Raw genomic sequence first — 7,530 nt, 5'->3', positions numbered from 1 at the left:
GTAAAAGTCTGATAAGCTCTATTTTAATTTCTAACAGGTTAAATCTAATAGAGGCTTTAATAAACATCTGTAGAATTTTCTCCTACCTGTGGAGATCTATTTACAAAAAGTTACAAGATGTTTGTTTCCTGTCCTTTTTTTGTATGTGTGCACACACGTGTATTGTTGTGTCTATATATGTGCTTGTGTCAATATATATTGAACACCGTATCAAAATTGACATAAATGAGCACTCATAAATCAAAATTTAAATAAGAAATGAATCCAAATAACTTTTAGTTCACATGCCTTAAAAAAGGTTCAATTTAAATTAGGTAAATAGATGAGAGTAAAGATGTCTTTAAAATTACTAACTCAAGTTCTTCTAGGTGGTCAGACAATTAACAGTGTTGGTTTCTATAAAATATCCAGACTATAATATCCATTGCTTCTAGGATTTTTCTTCAACAGGGAAGAGATGGCTAATATTGTTAACTGTATTTGTCTGATATCTTGGTTTTTGCAGTTAATAATGAGTAAATTAGATTTAACATAAATGCGATTATTCTTCATAAATGTGTTTGTTAAAGGAGACATCTGATTAATTTGCAAAGTAAAATGCTAAAACAACAACTGCTAAATATAAAGTCAAGTACTTTGACTTCTTAAATTCCATAAGGTAATATATTTAAACAGTATGTGTGTTTTCATAAATGGATAAATGTAAAAGGTTTAATATCATTTTCTGTGTTTTCACAAAGAAACAAGGTGGTTAAGAGTTAAGATTCTATCAGATGTAATTTTATATACTAAGAACACTGGGTTTTAATTAAAGTACCATAAACACAAGGTATTTCATCTTATTAAGGTGGAGTAATTTGTCTAAATTCAGAAATTTTATATAAGGAGTGTATCTGAAAATAAATTTAAAAAGGGGTCAACAGCTAAGAAAGAGATATAAGAAGTTTCTAGATATGTAAATATATTTTAGTATGGAACATAGAAGGAAAAGGAAATGTTTCTGGATAAGAATGTCTTTGTATGGTAAAGCAAAAAGTTGTAGAATGTCTAAGTTGCAAAGGGTTTGTGGAGGGTAAATCTCAAAAAGTTTGTGTGTAACTAAGTTGGATATACATAATTAATACAACCAATTAAAGTTATTTAAAGCTTTAAAGCTTTTTCCTAAGGTCAAATATTTCCTAAAGTACTGATATAAACCAAAGTTTGATCCTCTGTTTTCAAGTAGCTTAATCTGCTTTTATCTATCAAGATAATTTCTTGTATCTGTTAAATTTATCATTTAGAGAAACTAGTCTTAAAGTAATTAGGATTTGTATGACTGGTTAAACAACAACTGTTATTTTAGAGTATAAAACTATAGATTCTAAATTTTTCTTTAAAAGCTAAACTTGGTTAATATAAGAACATCAGTGTAATTGGCTTCTTTGTATACTAAATATATCTTTGTCTACTAAATGTATTCATGTCTTCCAAGTATGCAAATCTTCAAAACATAAGATTTAGAAGAATATATTACCAAGCTGGTGTTCTTCAAACTGAAGTTTGAAGTAAAGATTTGGGGTTATAAAAATTATGTTTCTTAGTTCATAACTATTATACAAACTCAATGTTTTTGCTCTCATTAATTTTATTTTGTATTTTCCTTATAAATGTTAGAACCATTGTCTGTTATTATATTGCAAAAGTATAACTTTTTTTTTAAATTGTAGTTTTAGATGGACAGAATGCCTTTATTTTATTTATTTTTAAGTAGTGCTAAGGATTGAACCCCAGTGCCTCACACATGCTAGGCAAGTGCTCTGCTATTGAGCTATAGCCCCAGCTCAAAAAGTGTAACTTCTAATATAACAACCTGAGTTACTTTGAAACAATAGGACATCACCTATAGGAAAGACAGGATATAAGGTTAACTTCCAGTACTAATATTGATTCCCAATTAAATGAAAGGGGAAATAACTACAAAGTTATAGACATTAAAGGTAATCCCAGTACTCTTGGTTTAAAACTGGTTTGCTGGATGTTTAAAACCAAGATTTAGAGGCTAAAGGAAGTAAAAGAGCCAAGAAGAAAATAGCCAATATTTGGCTCTTGCCCTCTGAGTCAGCTTGGACTCAGGGAACAAGGGGACTTCTCTAAGTACTTTGTAACTCTGGGTCACATGATCTCCTGGATCAGGAGAATCAAAGAGACCCTGGAGAACAGAAAGCTGACCAGTGCACATGCTGCAAAGAGGAGGGTCCTTGGAGAAGGAAGTGTTCCTGATGTTTTCAGGGGAAGCCATGTGGTCAACAAGACCCTGACCTATCCTGGAAGATGGCACTAGAGGAGCCAAGAGGCTGCTGCTCACAAGTTCCCAAGAGTGCCCCCTGAGGAAATTCAGCTGACTCTTAACAATAGATAGGAACAAGGTCAATTTGACCAGCTTGGTCTTAAACACCCTGCAAAATAAGTTACAGCCGAAGAACAGCCATATATGGGCATTTAAAAGGAAAGACAAGGGCTGGGGATGTGGCTCAAGCGGTAGCGCGCTCGCCTGGCATCCGTGCAGCCCAGGTTCGACCCCCAGCATCACATACAAACAAAGATGTTGTGTCCGCCGAGAACTAAAAAATAAATATTAAGAATTCTCTCTCTCTCTCTTAAAAAAAAAAGGGAAAGACAATACTTCTTTTAATGTAACTTAAGATATTTACTTGTGGGCTGGGGATGTGGCTCAAGCGGTAGCGTGGTAGCCTGGCATGCGTGCGGCCCGGGTTCGATCCTCAGCACCACATACCAACAAAGATGTTGTGTCCGCCGAGAACTAAGAAATAAATATTAAAAATTCTCTCTCTCTCTCTCTCTCTCTCTCTCTCTCTCTCTCTCTCTCTCCTCTCTCACTCTCTCTTTAAAAAAAAAAAAAGATATTTACTTGTGTCAGCCCCACCAAGAGTAAGTAGATTAGAGGCTACAAAAGAGGGATTCCTAGACAGGAGTGCCTAATAACTATCAAGAAACTATCAGAGTCAACAGCTTTTTAAAATCAATTTAGGGCCTACAAATATTCCTAACCTCCTATATAGACAGACTTGATCTATTTGCTAGCCCTAAGTGACAGTAAATACAGGGATCTTTACTAAACACAGAAGATATGCCAATAAAAATGTATTATACAAAAATCAGATGACATTAGATATCTTACCTACATCTTATAGGGCATCTGTGACATTATTAAGACTGTATTGTGTTTTCATTCCTGACAACTCTGAGAATGTAACTAATATCCTTAATATCCCCAAATAGGTCATTTCCTCACTAGCCTTGTCATGGGAACAATTTTTTAGCTCTTACACCTCCTGGTAAAAATTCCTGGTTTCTATCCTCATCACGATATTCATTGACATGTCCCAGACTCTTTGTCATTTATTTTGTATTAAATGCATTCCAATACTCATGTCTTTTTGTTTCTCTTGTAGAAGCACCCACCTCTTAGATGACTTTACAGCTTGTTCTTTCCAAACCAGACTTTCACCACAGACCCCTCAACTGACCCACCCACAGCATTTCTAAAAGGGAAACCCAAACTGCTTGCCCCACATGGCCCCCTCTCATCCTGAAGCAGCCAAAGTGGTTATTACTCATTTCCTCTTAGAGCAGTAAGAGTTCCCTTAATCAGAGAGGGGATTGTGACCAGGGCAAAAGACATATTATTTTGTATTATTTGCTGGGGATGTGGCTCAGTGGCCAAGTGGCCTTGAGTTCAATCCCTGTACACCCCCCAAAAAAGTATAGATAGTGAAGTATTGGATCAGGAAGATGGGGGTTGATTCAAAAGGAAACAGAATACCTAATACCTCCAGAACACTTCCTCCTCCTCCTCACCTGTTGCCAAGGTCACCTGCCTCCAGGGAATTGTTCTTCCCATCAAGAAGCTTTTAATGAGTGCCCATTTCTGCCTTTCTAGTCAGATATGGAAAATACAGAGATATCCCCTGTGTGGCTCTCTTCCTCTCTCTCTCTCTCTCTCTCTCTCTCTCTCTCTCTCTCTCTCTCTCTTCTATTCTTTAATAAAACTTTTTGCTCTTGATCCTGCATTTTTTGGGTGTTCAAGAGCAATCTTCAATACTGAGGGAACAGGACCCTATCCTGATTTTCAAGACCAGCTTCAATACTCTGTTACTGAGCTACATCCCCAGCACTTTTTATTTATTTATTTATTTTATGAAACAGGGTCTTGTTGGATTTGAAATCCTTCTGATTTAACTAGGATTACTGGTGAGCCACTGTGTCCAGTTGCTAAATCTTATTAATTTGAAAAGTTATTGGTTATTCTGAGATTACATTTGAAATTTTTTTTTTTTTTTTACAACTTGCAGACTTATGCTTCCTTTGTAGATTCCAGAAGCCTATGTATCCTTGCCTCACTTACTTCCTGATCTTTACCACACTTCACCTTTTCAATGGAACACCTTTCCTGGAAGTGTAGAATTTCTACTGTATTTCCTTCCTCAGAGTTATTGGTCACAACATTGGGCCAGATTTTCCCAAGGCAAAAGTCTTTAATTTTTTTTTATTACACAAGTTAGATATCAGTTTCAAAAACCCTTGCATTGGGCAGTGAAGATGTAGGAGGAAAGACAGGGAGTTGGCAGATTAAACTGCATTCAGTTTAGTCTTCAGAAAAGGAATAGCAATGTACAGGGCTTCTTGCTTGGGATGTGGTAGCTTCATTTTTAAGACACAGACTTAAGTTGTTCAAACCACAGCACTAAATCAAGCTTGCGAATACTCCATATTAACCAGACAAAATTTAAGGAACCTGCCTTCCCAGACTTTAGCAAGAAACTAAAAGCTGGATTGTTGCCAGATAAAGCAGTGAGGTATGGGAAATGGAGACCAAACAAGCAAACCCACAGCAGGAGTTGGGAGACTTGAACTGTCATCCAGCCAGGATTAATAGTTTTTAATTAATTTTTTAACTACTAAGTTGATGTAAACTTTAAAAAAAATACATGTTTACTTCCTAGTTAAACTTCCTCTTGTTTGCACTTGTTTATTCATGACTTTTTCAACCATTTTTTGAAAACATTATTAATTACTGAATCAACTTTTGTGAATTAAATATAATATTGAAACTTAACTCTATACTACTTATGCATTTCCAACTTGTTTTTGAACATGTGTTTAGAAATAACTCAGAGTACCTTTCAAATTAAAAATATAGGAGTTTCCATCATTTTTTTAAATTGGGAAAGTCCCTGTCATGAGTGCAATCTATGTCACTAACATAGACTAAACAGGTTTGTGTCTTTCCACAATGTCAACTTATTGAATAACAATAAATTCATGGGCTACACCACTTTCATCAGTGGCAGTTCCCTAAATATTTGTGAGTCACCTGGTCGTCATAAGCCAGGCAACTACAAGTTCTTTTATTCCAATCTTAATTTCTAATATCTATAACACATCACAAATCATACTTTACACAATGATATATATAAGTTGCAGGAAGGCTTAGAAAGGGTTGAGGCAACCACAGGAATTCAGGAGTCTGACCTGAGAGCAAAGGCAGAGCGATTATGAATGCAAAGAGTAACTGTAGGTGGTCAGATAAGATTAAGAACCATTTGAAAAACTTGTCCAGGGCACAGAGCTGTCAAAATCAAGGAACTTACTCTAGGCCAAGATCTGGACTGATTGCAGCCTCAAGTGTATCTGCTTGGGATGGCAGTTTTTTGTGGCTTATGCTGCAGAAATTGCACTCTGCTGAAGCTCAAGGACAGAGATTTGAAAGTTCATTGTGGTGATTTTCCTGGGCAGAGCTCATGGGAAGTAACCAGGTGATAAGGTTAGGGTACCACCATGTACCATGTTGGGGTGCTTCTCCTTTTATAGACCTGGAGTGAGGGGGTTGCTTCATTCAATGGTCTAGTGTGTTCGATAAGTGCATAGGTCTGGTTTTTCCAGTCTGAGTTGGATATGCCCATGTATTCATGTGCTTCTGATTAATTTGATAAATTCACAGGTAGTCATTTTTATTAGCATGATTAATTTATCAGTTTGTGCCTTATGTTTGTACCAGGCAGATGGTGTTTTTTACTTGTACAAGCAAGTTGTAGAGTCACCCCACCTCAGCACCTAGACTCAAAATAGAGTGGGTTATGGCAAACTACTGCTTTATACACTGGAGTAACACAGGTTTATGCGCAGCCTAAAAACTGCTGCTCTATACATCATGAAGGAACTGAGCAGGGCACAGCCTGCTCTCCAAATCCCAGGATGTTTAGTAGTGGCCGTGATGGTAGCATTTATCATGGAATCCCAGGTTCCATGGAGCTGAACCAATGGTACTGGGTTCACCAGTGTCTCCAAAGTCAGGAGTTGACTCCCAGTTCTTATCTAGAATTGTAATGGGGGATTTGCCATGTCCAGTGACTCCACAACCTCCATCATTTAGTAGCTTTCAGCAGGAGTAATGGAAATGAGATTGCCTTTACTTGCATGTGGTTCATCACCATGACCAGTTGTACCAGCTCATAAAGAGTGGAATTCTACTAGTTAGAAGTACCTATGATGACATTTCCTTCCCAGGGCTCATACCAACACCTTGAAATTCAAGAAGACAGCCAGACATTTCAGTAATGCAGAATAATCTGGTTGGAGTTACAAAAACTACTTCTGGAACAGGGAAAAGTATATTTAATCCATCGAATATTGATCATTCACAAAAGATGACATTAACTCCTGACAAGTTGGATTCTATTTATACTCCAGAAGATTCCCTGACTTCAGAGACAACCTGGATGACATTCAGGTGACTGTGTTTTGGTTTCCTCAAGTATCTGCTTTCTATATATTATTACAATTTGTATAATATGGAACTATCTTAAAACATGTGATGTCTAGAATAGGAAATTGGATGTATATTTGTTACCAATCTAAACTGCAGGTTCAGAAAGCTTTAGGCAAAGATGGGAGAAACTCTGGAAAATCTGTCATGATTGATGCAAAATGATGAATAAATAAAAGTGTTACAGAAAATAGGGATAGATGTGCTTTGTCATCTCCGTCTCTAGCCTTTGTATCACCCATCAAAACTTTAGGCACACCACTACAACCAGAAGTAGCCCCAGGATTTCTACCATGAAACCTCTTGCTACAGTATTTAGTAATTTCTGATGAACATCCAAAAAGATGAAAGTCATATCCAAAGTAGTGAAGTACATATTTGGCTGGTGGTATAGTAAGATCTAAGAACTCAACTACCAAGGAGAAGGTTGGTACATTAAAACAGAATTATCAGTGAACTGCTGGTTCTCCTGGATTAGTTGTATAACCACTCTTGGCATCACTGACTTCATGCTTCATTTAAGTTTTCCTTCAAAAATACATCTTATTTGTAGCTTGCACTGTAAACGATACTTGTGATACATTTTGAAGAAATCTAAAAAAATTCCTGTAAGTAGAATTTTGTCCTTTCCATGTAAGTTTAAGCATAAAAAAACTGAGCATTGATTACTATAAATTAAATAATTGAATTGGGGGGGCTTT

At 36.4% G+C, this 7,530-nt stretch overlaps 1 pseudogene; it reads left to right on the top strand.

The window, feature by feature from the left end:
- Positions 1-6,277: 6,277 nt before the first annotated feature.
- Positions 6,278-7,158, top strand: LOC113178119 (nucleoporin NUP35 pseudogene; annotated as a pseudogene).
- The last annotated feature ends 372 nt before the right edge of the window (positions 7,159-7,530 follow it).

The sequence above is a fragment of the Urocitellus parryii genome, chromosome 12, assembly GCF_045843805.1.
Source record: "Urocitellus parryii isolate mUroPar1 chromosome 12, mUroPar1.hap1, whole genome shotgun sequence".
In the NCBI taxonomy this organism is placed as follows: Eukaryota; Metazoa; Chordata; class Mammalia; order Rodentia; family Sciuridae; genus Urocitellus; species Urocitellus parryii.
Note: the sequence above shows the minus strand (reverse complement) of the source record. Positions and strands in the feature narration are given on the sequence as shown.